This window comes from Culex pipiens, chromosome 3 (assembly GCF_016801865.2).
Source record: "Culex pipiens pallens isolate TS chromosome 3, TS_CPP_V2, whole genome shotgun sequence".
NCBI classification, from domain to species: Eukaryota; Metazoa; Arthropoda; class Insecta; order Diptera; family Culicidae; genus Culex; species Culex pipiens.
Window position 1 is genome coordinate 141,682,782 of NC_068939.1, and position 11,960 is coordinate 141,694,741.

Below are 11,960 nucleotides of genomic sequence, written 5' to 3' on the forward strand. Positions count from 1 at the left end.
CAACGTCCTATCGAACTAAGGGGACGGAAATTGCAAATGGAGCTGCAATAGAAATCAAGGTGAAATCAATCGACTTTCCCTCACCACTCGAAAGTTATCAAGATGCGGAAATGTTTTTGCAAGGCTGTTGCAAGCAATTGGCGGCAGCAAAGTAAATTTCAACAGCAAACATTAAAACTGCCCTTTCAAGGGCTCTAATTGAATTCGAAATAGTTATTCTATATTTCCAGAAACAGAATTTCGCCGCGGCACAATAAAAAGGCAATCGCAGTAATCGATTTATTACTTCCTGCGTAAAATAAGCGATTTATTTTAACTGCGTAACTTCAGATAATGGTCAGATGCATGTGCAGTATCAAAAACCATAAAGTTTGATACCCATATTGCCCTAACTCTCATGGTTCGGCAAATGTCCCCTCATCGGAACATCCGTGGGGCCTCTGGCCACTCCGGATTGTAGCCAATACTTCCGAAATTTCAAATTTCATGTCCAGTATCAAAAACCATGAAGTTTGATACCCATATTGCCTCAACTCTTATGGTTCGGGAAATGTCCCCCCACCGGAACATCCCCGGGGCCTCCGGATTGTGGTCACTACTGCTGAAATGTCAAATTTTATGTCCAGTATCAAAAACCATAAAGTTTGATACCCATATTGCCCCAACTCTTTTGGTTCGGCAAATGTCCCCCTTCGGAACATCCGCGGGGCCTCCGGCCACTCCGGATTGCAGTCACGACTGCCGAAATGTTAAATTTCATGTCCAGTATCAAAAACCATAAACTTTATCGCAACCACAACCAACTTGACCCAAAGGGAACTGGTTCTCGATCAACACGGAGACCCCTTCTTGATGCCGTTAACCGGAGTCTTCCGGGATCAGCAGCTTGACCACATCGGTCCCTAACGTTCTTCCTTGATGGCCTGCAGCGACAATCCGTCCCGTTCCTGCGATGGCCCGAGCCATTTCGGCGACCTCTCCACGTCGTTGACCGGGGGAAATTTCTGCTGTCCCTTCTGATTCTGCAGGTCATTCCATCTGAAGCGGAACAGCATTTGAAAATTACCCTCTCCGATCCTGCTCAAATTTGGCAGGGCTGTTGATACTATCAAAACATGCAAGAATCCCGAATTTCATCCAAATCGGACCACCCCCTCCATTTTTGTACCTCCCCAAAAAATCGACTTTTTGACGATTTTTGACCAAACCTCCTAGTTTGAAACGACGATAACTCAGGAACCACAAATCTTAGAGGGTCGGTCTTAGACTCAATTTTGAAGGAAATTGGACGTAGAATCCATTTCCGTGATCAAAATTTAGATTAATTTATTTTTTCTACCTGTATTGCGCAATTGAAAACTTTAAACGGCCGTATCTCAAAACACCCCAACTTATTTTTTTTATTTGACCTCACCATCGTGTTCCCCGGCCAATTTTACATAAGAATCACTTATCGACAGAAATGAATATGTTTTGTTCCAGAGATATCGAATTTTAAAGTTTTGTGTTTTCGAGATTACCTACATTAGCTTCATTCGCCGCATCTGCTAGAAGCACACAGGCGGGCTGATCAATAACTGCTACCTGGTCATTTATTGAAATAATATTTCATCATAAATAATCTTTATCAAATTGGGCAAAAATTAACTGTATAACACTGTAGGAAACTGGAGTTTAATCGCGAATGTTTATCTGTTAAAAACAATGAATGAAGTGAATTTCTGTGCTAACCCACAGGACAGAGCAATAACGACACACAGTTAAGGGCAGAATTGGATTCCGATGCAAAATGCAATTAATCTTGTTAGTAACACTGAACAATAAGTGCACGATACATTATTGAGTTAAAAATATGAATTAAAATGAATAAAATTTGTTGATTTGTTGTACTCTAGTGAAGGACGATCACAAGGAGTAGGAAAAGGATTTCTGTAAAGTATAAAACTGAAAAATGTAAGAAAATCACAAAGTTTGATCTGCTGCAAAGCGGCTAATTCCCCAAATTTTGTTGCGATGATTTCGACATCGTCCGAACAACAGTGTTTTTTTTTCTTCTGTCATTCTTGGATTCTTGGAACACAATACGGCTGCTGTCCTCACGTATAAAGGATTTTTTTAAATAAAATGTACCTTGACCAAAATCATCTTTTAATCCAATGGAGCTGGCTCACAATATAAAAATGGATTTAATATGATCAATCTTTTAACCCATAAATGAGATTTGCCAAATTATGGTAAAGTGTCAATAATAAACTATAATAATAATAATAAAGCAGGTTTTGGGGTTTTTGCTGAATGGTACTATTTTGCTACCGCCCATGATAAAGGCCCTAGTCATGGCCTCGGAGGTTCTCTAAAACGGTTAGCAACACGTAAATAAACGGTGCATTCAAAATAACCCAATAAATATTTTTTTCACAAAAATAGATTGATCAAGGTAGGGGAACAGCATCTAATTCCAGCGTTCTTCTAATGTTGCCATATCAGCGCTTTGGCATTCAATTACAGCTGATTAAAAGCGTTTTCAACTGAAATCGAGTGATAAATAGCTCAATAAGAAAGAAGTGAACAAGCAAGTTTCTATCAAAAGTTTTGCAAAATTTGTTGTTTAAATAGTGAAAATCTCGGGTGAGTTTTCAAAAAGCCGTAAGAGCCACCGTGACCTCCGACACTAATATTTGTTTTTCTCCCAATTGTAACAAAATTTCATTTTTTTCAGTTTGGGGCACTTGAGAGACGAGTTGATGAACAATCTTAAGCATTTTTGAAATTTGTTTTTTCGTAAGTAGGTCGGATACCGATGCAAAATAGGCTTTGTTTACCATTGGCAATTACGGCTTTTTGACTTAACCTGCCAAACATACGAGAATTTCCCCTATTAGCCATTTGAATAAATATTTGCGTAAAATTATAAAAAGATAAATTAAATTAACTATCTCCCAGAACACCAGGTAGCAGTTATTGATCAGCCCGCCTGTGTGCTTCTAGCAGATGCGGCGAATGAAGCTAATGTAGGTAATCTCGAAAACACAAAACTTTAAAATTCGATATCTCTGGAACAAAACATATTCATTTCTGTCGATAGGGGATTCTTATGTAAAATTGGCCGGGGAAAACGATGGTGAGGTCAAATAAAAAAAATAAGTTGGGGTGTTTTGAGATACGGCCGTTTAAAGTTTTCAATTGCGCAATACAGGTAGAAAAAATAAATTAATCTAAATTTTGATCACGGAAATGGATTCTACGTCCAATTTCCTTCAAATTGAGTCTAAGACCGACCCTCTAAGATTTGTGGTTCCTGAGCTATCGCCGTTTGAAACTAGGAGGTTTGGTCAAAAATCGCCAAAAAGTCGATTTTTTGGGGAGGTACAAAAATGGAGGGGGTGGTCCGATTTGGATGAAATTCGGGATTCTTACATGTTTTGATAGTATCAACAGCTCTGCCAAATTTGAGCAGGATCGGAGAGGGTAATTTTCAAATTTGCACTTTTTCGTGCACAGTTGAGATGGAATGACCCAACTGCCACTCGATGTTGACTCCTCGGCTGTCAGAAAATTATGAGCTTGAGTGGAGATGATTTTAGATACATCAATCTCACGTCTCTCGGAGAGGATGATCAGGAAAGGTTTGTTCAACCAATCAGCGTGAAGGAAAAGGAGGGGAAGTCTGCGAAGAGGGGAAATCGCCACGTAACGATTTCGCTTCGCAAAAAATTGGGTTCCGATCTTTTTATTCATTCTCTTTACACATACTACACACCACCTAGAGCACCAAACAGTGCGTTGCAAGTGTATTTGTAGCAAGAAAGCGCCATCGACTGTGGATTTGCTCGTGTGTGTGTGTGTGTGTGTGTGTGTAGTAAACCACACAAAAATTGTGTTCGCGGAACCACACTGATATCGAAAATCGATTTTCCCCAAGATCGATCGGATGAGCAAACTCGTGAAGGGTAGTTGCACGGCAGAAACCAGGCGCACACAAATGAAGCTCCCCAGCCCGCGTTTGTGTGTATGCGTTGATAATTTGGTGCTCTTTCAAGCCCCAAACTTGCCACTCGATTTCCCTTCCGCACACACAAACACTCACTACCGTACCCAACCAGATTTTTAAAGAATACTCTTTCGTGTGAATTGGCCCTGAAAAGGGCCATCTTAACGTCCTATGACGATGATAAAACCATGCGATGATGACACTCCAAGTTGCCGGCAATTTTCCCTCCCGCGCCTGCTCTGCCTCTCTTTCCAATTTTTCAATTCTCTCCTTCCTCTCGGCGGCTCTGCTGTGCTGCTGCTGCTTCTCGATCCTCCTCGTGCAAAGCTTCGGACTCGTTTGAGCTTCAACCGGCGGCACGGCGCTCTTTTATAACCTCGCTTGGCTGTGACGGCTCGACGCTTTCGAAGCAGTGGCAGAGACGAGGGGGGTGTCACTCCCGCGTTGACCGAGCGATAAAGCTTCCTTTTCATACCTTTGCAGCGCTAACTTTTGCTTTTCCGCTTTAACGCGCGATAACCGCGTTAACTCGCTTTTTGCTTTACCTTTTTTTGCGTTCACGCATCAGACTGCTCGATTTTTTTGACAGCGAGAACTGTCAACAGCAAATGACAGATCTCGTTGTCAAGTCATTCGAGCAGTTTGTTTTGCTTTTTTTTTCTTGAAAAATAAAATCTCCACCAACTTTTCGTAAAGAAACAAAAGTTTGAACCAAAAAAGGGGCGGTGTACCAGGAAACATTTGCAGCTGCCTTCAAGGGTCATATTTCAGAGACTTGAAACGGCCAACCTTGTTGAATGATGACTTTGGCAACAGGTTCAACCTGCAGAAACGGATCCCGGAGTTTGCATTGCGGAGATCAACATTTACGAAACGTTTGAAATCGTACCACCTGGCCCGACACCTGTAAAAGCCCGCTAATCTGAGCTGCAGCCGCTGACCAAACCGAGCTTCGCAACCTGCTGTTGAACGGCGTGATTAAGCTTCTGGCCGCGGACAACAACAACAAATCGCCGATAAAAACATGCAACGCGGCCAGCTCGACTGCAGCCGGTACAGAATAGAAGCCGCAGTTGTTCCGGAGACCGTCGCGGTTACAAATCAATAACTCGGCCACGTTGCTGAACCTGCTGATCGCGGCCAACAAGGAATTAAGTCGTTCTTCCACTCGCTAAAAAAAAGGAAGAATCGAAGCCGTCGGGGAAGATCAAGAAGCAACTTTCGTTGGTGGAGGATCGTGAAGAAGGGGAGGAGGTGGAAAGTACACCGACGAGGGTTTCGTGTCATTTATGTTGGTCATGCAAAATCCGGAAGGGACGCATCACATCGATCTGGACAGCAAAGATTTGATGTGTTCTACGTGCAACGTAATAATGGACCATATGTGGAAGGAATCCATCGATAAACACCTGTTGGCCAAGTCACTCGTCAATCATAGTGCGGAATCTGCCTTCAAGCGGGACAATTCCGTGATCCGGGTCAACAAGTTCCACAAGACCCACCCCAAGAAACTAAAAGTGGACCAGGATGATCCTCCGGAAGACAATAAACCATAAATTTAAATATATTATTTGATTTATTTCATACTACTCGATCAACTCCAGATTGCCTTTCCAGAATTGATTTCATGAACTTGCCGCGGTCAGCTTTTTGATCGGCTCGTTGCAATCCTGCAGCTGGTCCCGAATCTCCAAATCGCGACGCACTCAGCCTCCTCCTGCCTCCCATTCTGCTAACTCTTCCTGGTCCGTTGAGCACCTCCTTCTTGTTCTTGTCACCGTGGAACAGCTGCTGAGGAACTTGAACTCTTGAACTTCCGGACCGACAGTCAGTGCTTATTACGGTTAGGTCGCGCTGCACGTACGTTCGCGGATGATTTTTTTGGCAGGACCGGAAGGCATTCTGTATCCACGTCTACCTCTTCCTCGTCCAGCGTTTCAACGCTCTCGGAGTCCGTTTCGAATCCGTCGCGCCCCCGGATTATGCTACGCTCATCGTCATTGCTGATCTTTAGCCGCATCAGCAGTTCCCTGGCCAAGGTGATGGTTCTCGAGCCCTTGAAGAAATTCGTTAGCTGCTTGGCGATACACTGCTGGGGGGACGGTAACAATTAAAATCCTAAACTCGACCGTTCAAAAAAATCTTGCCCTCGAAAGCTTACCTCCTCCTTGAGTTTGCAGTCAGAAGATTTTCGGTCTTCCCTTCCATGTCGTCCACCCGTCCGTTCCCGTTCACCTCAACAAACCCTGTCGGCATATTCTTCGGCGACCGCATCTGCACCACAATACGAGACGATTTCACCTGCTCCGTGGGGACCACCAGCGTAGCGGCACAAACCAGCAGCGATTTCGTCACCGAGAGGGGAAAATAAAACTCACAGATTGCTTTGTTTATTTTTCCTGAAACTGCAGGAAAAATAAACCAAAACAAATACCGAGTTGCCAAACCCGATCAAAAACTACTCGACTTAAGACAGCAAGGTTGCAAGATCGATTCGGTTGGTTCAAAAGTCGAGCAGACGCTGGTCGCTTTAACTCGCTTTAACGCGCGTTAACTTGCGATAACTTGCTTTAAGGTGGCGTTATGTGAAAACTCGGCACGATGAGTAGCGTTGATGCTTTTCGAGCTCGTTTTTGTGCGTTTTAGTGTGTTATCGCGGAGTGACGTCCCCCTCGGGCAGAGAGCAAAATTTGCTAAGTGCTAGATACTTGAATCTGATTAATGTGTTCGGGAAAGGTTGCGCTCAACCAATCAGCGACCGGGATTTTCCCGGTCTGAATTTTTATTTTTCATCTTAACTTTTGAGTACTTTAACAAAGTTTTATCAACTTTGTGAGGTAGTCTACTTGCAATTTAAGACTTCCCCTTTCGTTTGGTGGATAAAGCATGTAGATTGCTTGAATTGGGTGGAAGATATAAGCGTTTAAACGATTACACAAATCGTTACACTTTCGCTTCGCGAAATTTTGGATTGACATCCGTAGACAGTGCCCTTAGGACAAAGTTCTTTGTCAAAAATTTGCACTGGATTATCTCGGCACTGGCTGAACCGATTTGGACCGTATTGGTCTCATTCGATCCGTCTTGGGGTCCCATAAGTCGCTATTGAAAATTATAAAGTTTAGTAAAGTACTTCAAAAGATATGCTAAAAAAAAGATTCTAACAAAAGTCCGGAAAATTGTAAAAAGGGTGGTTTTTGTAAGAAACCCCGTTATGTTATACATTTTTAAAAAGGTATTCGAAAGACCTTTCCAATGAGTTTAAAAGATTGAAGATCTGACATTCCTAACAAAAGTTATGCGCACTTAAGTGTTATTTATGAACTTTTTAGAGACTGGATCTCATTTATATTTCGATGAAAACGTTGCCCAGAACTATCATGCGACCTGTCGATGGATAGGTGATCAAAAAACCTTTCCAACGAGTTCAAAAGATTGCAGATCTGACAACCCTATCAAAAGTTATAAGCACATAAGTGCCCTGAATTATGAAGATCTGACTACCCAATCTGATGGTATAAATAATTAATCAAGTTGATAGAACACTGAAAGGTCCGCCCTTGTGTATCTATTTTGGATAGCCTTACCCTCTAAATGTGAGGAAGGCAACAACCACTTAAGGGTGGATTATGTAACGTTTTTATTTAAATTTCTATCACTAAAACTCGATTTGCAAAAAAATAGTATTTTTATTTTTTCATTTTTGATATGTTTTAGAGGACATCAAATGCCAACTTTTCAGAAATTTGCAGAATGGGCGAGGGGAACGACAGTAATCCATTGAGCTCTAATTGTAATGATTTCATGCCATTTTGTTAGATGTTATCCGATTACACAGGATTTGATCGGTCGATGAGATTTCATAGATTGCATCGGATTTGGTCGGATTTCTACAAGAGTGTGCCACTTCAAGTTTTCGGCGCGGGTCTGGCTCGGTGCCAGAACTTTTGAGCTCCGAGCCAACTATTTTGCAAAATATGAGTACGTTTGTTGAGTGTGTAACATTTGACGTTTAGAAACGTCAGTCTCGTGGTTGACTGTTTTTCTTCATTAAAGTGATTTTGATGGATTCGGCCGTCGAAATAACCGTATTTAAAGAAATTTTACGTCGATTTTGGGCGGAAATTTACGGTTCTCGCGACATTTGGGCTGGCAAAATGTTACCGGTGGCCACCGCACCAAGTCGGGTTATAGACGATCGGTTCCCTGCGGTAAGAATCACTTACGAAATCGGCAACTAGTCCTAGAGGTGGTTACGGTGACCGTCCAGCGATTTTGCTATCCAATGAAACGCCGCAACCTCGGCCGCAACAGTTCCCCTTGTGGAAAGGGATGTTCTTCGTGGAGCATTCAATGTTATTTTTTACACCTTGCCTTTCAGACCTCTAACAAATCGTTCCCAGATGGCTCAGCTCCTGAAGGCGTGTGGCCAGCCGTGTCTGTCTGTGTGCATAAGCTGAAACAAACCCTTTGGAATTACGGTCCCTTCCCGCCCTACCACCAGTCAGCTCTCCGGGAAGACATTGGTCTCATGATTGGCAGTGGCGGAATGTCCCAGCCGGGTTCGTGCCAACAGCAGTTGTATTTCTTGTGGGGGATATTTACGGACCTGATGGCATCAAACACAACAACCCCGTGTACTGCGTAGCTGTAGAGTTGGCTGATGTAATCCCTGGACCAAGCCTTCCAGAAATCCTGAACGGACCGACGCGTTCCCTGCAGACGAGTGATTCGGTTGAGCGGAGCGCTGGTGTAATCGGGTTCCGGAATCGAGAACATGGGTTCCCCGATTAGGAAGTGACCAGGAGTTAGGACACCCAGGTCGTCCGGATGATCTGTGAGAGGCGTGAGTTCAGGATGCTCTCGATGTGAACTACGGCGGTAGTCAACTCATCAACAACCGTGTCCTGCAGGACACCAGCGAAGCCTTGATGACCAAGATCTGCAACATCAGCAACTACGGAAATGCAATATGGAAGGATTCCGGAAATGACGTACCATTTGTCCCATTTGTCATCTTATTAAATGAAGAACAACAAAACAAACCCCAATAACCCCAACCCGCTTTATTCGTACAAGTGTTTAATCAGCGTTTCATTCAGCTCGTAGGCTCCTGGATTTGACGCACTACAGAATCGACGTTGGTTGTGATTCAGGGGTCGAAACTCATACCAACCAATACCATCTTGAGCTGGAACCAAACAATTGCGAGGATGTCGAGTGACAGCCGGCTGTAGCAGCGGAGTTTTAAAATGCGTCTTGAGGCCGTTTGATGTCTATCGGATTCCGACAAGAATATCGAACCGGTAGCAGGAGATCTCTTTCCGGTTCAGCTGGAAAACCTAAAAAAAAGCAGATAATTTAATACATATTGACTTCCGAAACACTTTTCCACGCCCGACTTACCACAGTCAAATATGGAATTGGCCATGATGGTCATCAGGTCCGTCATCGAGTGGTTAATTTCGCATTATTTGCTGCTCTCGTAGCATAGTTCACCCTCGATGGCATCGACCTCGCTCCAGAACAGTCAGCTTCGCCTGACTGGCGGCAAGATTGCACTCCGTTCCGCTCAGACGACGCTGAAGGGTCGTGACGCCTGTAAGTTCCATCAGGAGGTGTCTGTTTCGGGGAGGATTCGCTTCTTGTCCTCGATCCAAGAGATTGTCTCGCGGCACTCAATGTAGAAAGTCTGCATGCTGTGGGCAGATTTGAGGTCATCGCATTTGCCCTCAGCCTGCTCGCGCCGCTTCGAATAAGCCTGGTTCTGCTTTGTGATTTTCTCCGAGTTCGGGTGTTAGCATTCATCAGCCGGCGAGCAAGTTGGTTGACAACGGCAACACGCGACGCGTTGGCGTTCATCGACCCTCGATGTCCTTGCCAGAAACCATGGTCTGGAGCATGCGTTCCTTTTCGCTGATCCATTGCTTGACGCCGTCGCTCTCGGAAATGAGCCAGTACAAGCTGAGCGCATCGTGCAGACGCTGCTTTCGCAGTTTGGTCAGTTCCATGAGTTCCTTGTAGCGGGCATCAATGGCGGCGAGACGTTACTGGACCTTTTGCTGTTCCGGTTCGATCAGGGTTAGGTTCTTGGCTTGCGTGTGAAGCAGTTCGATTGTTTCGGCGTAGTTCTTCAGCTCATCGGCAACATGTTTGTGCATCTTCAGCAAAATCTGCACGATTTGCTCGTCACGGCCAACGTCTTCGGAAGACACGAGACGCAGTACATCCAGCATCTAGTTGCCGATATCATCAGCATCGGCAAACAGTTGGAAGTAGTCGACGGCGTACTCAAGTCGCTTACTAGGGGTAACGTTGAGCTCAAGAAAGTTGCTTCACATAACCAGGATCTCCTGGAGTCGCTCGTCGATGCGATCAGCTAGGGTCACCCTAGCGAACTAGCTCGTCACGGACGGTGCTAACCGCTATCAGTTGCTGCTCGTGTGAGTTGATTTCCTTCTCGAGGGACTTGTGTTTAAACAGCAGAAAACGACGGTGACGGTGGTCAAATCGTGACCAATCTCGTCGGTAGAAACAATGTTTCCTCTTTGATCCAGTTCTCTTCAATGACCATGTCCTGGTAGAACTACCACAGCTTGCAGCTCCTTTCCAGCCGGGAACGACACTCGACGGCCAGTTTGCAAAGTTCGGCGTAAGCATCCTCCAGACGCTGTACGCGATCAACAATGATGGCCGGATCGCACGGTTTGTAGCCTCCTTCTTCGTCTCCAGAGAGTGCTCCTGAAGTAGGTCTGGTAATCGTCGGTCAGCAGATGCTGCTTAATCTCCTCCATCGAGTCCAAATGGTCATCAGCTCCTGGAAGTTTTGCTGCCACTGGATGGAGAACTCCAAGCGCATTCGTCTAGCTCGTAGTAGTTCTAGCAGATAGTTTCACAGATACAGGACGTTTTTCGCGTAGCCGGAGCGATCAGACGGTTCGACTACTTGAAGCCACCACCGACACTGTTGTTGGCCGCTTCGAAAACGATTGATTGGGCGGTGGAACAAACCCAAACAACTTTTATTGCTGCTGGATAAAAATCAAGTATTTTAAACATTCTTTTTATGAACAGAAATGCAAAATTACCGTAACAACCAGAAAAAAAACCGAATGCGAAAAATCGCACGAAAAAAACGTGGCTTTTGTTTTTGTTGACAGTGACAACTGTTTTGCGTTGCACGCTAAACTGATTTTTAAAAAAATACTAAATTTCAATCAAAGTTTCAAACAAAGTTCCAGCAAAGTTCCAGCTCGGTGCTGGCTCCGAGCTCGAGGTGCCAGACCCGACGAAACCGAAGTGTCACCCCCCTAGGATTTCTAGGATTTTAAACGATAAAATCCACTTTGACTTAAATATTTCCATTTTAACGTGTACGTTCTTTGACATTTCTCCAAATGTCATTTAGAAGACCTCTCAGGAAAAAGAACCGTAAAAGATGGGCGTCCAAAAGCCGATAACAAGAAGCGGCCATAAGGCCAACCCAAATAAGTAGAACCAGAAAATACAGGTACAGGATTCTAGCAAGGCGGAAGATGTCGGAGCTTCTAGGCATTTCCGGCAAAAATGTGTGGCTCGGATGGTCATTTCCCAGGAAAGGCCTTGGGAGGTGGAGTGGCCACCCTTGTTGCAGCAAACCAGTCACTACTGGAACTCCCTTCTGGACAAGTTTGAAGAAAGTTCAGACGGGCACATGCAGAACAGCGCGGCTTTTGGAACAGTTGTGTGAGTGAATGGGTTGAAGCAATTCGCACCGGAGACAAATTTGTAAAAGTTTTTGTTTGATTGAATAAACTTGAAAAACTACTAAATTTCCAATTGTTGGATTTATTTTTAATGAATGATGAATGGGTTTTTTTTTATTTTGATAAAATCTAATGAAATTTCGATCATTTACGCAAAGCCCCCAGCGATCGTTTGGCGCAGCCGCTGCCTCCGGTATGTGAGTTATGGTTTGGAATAAATTCCG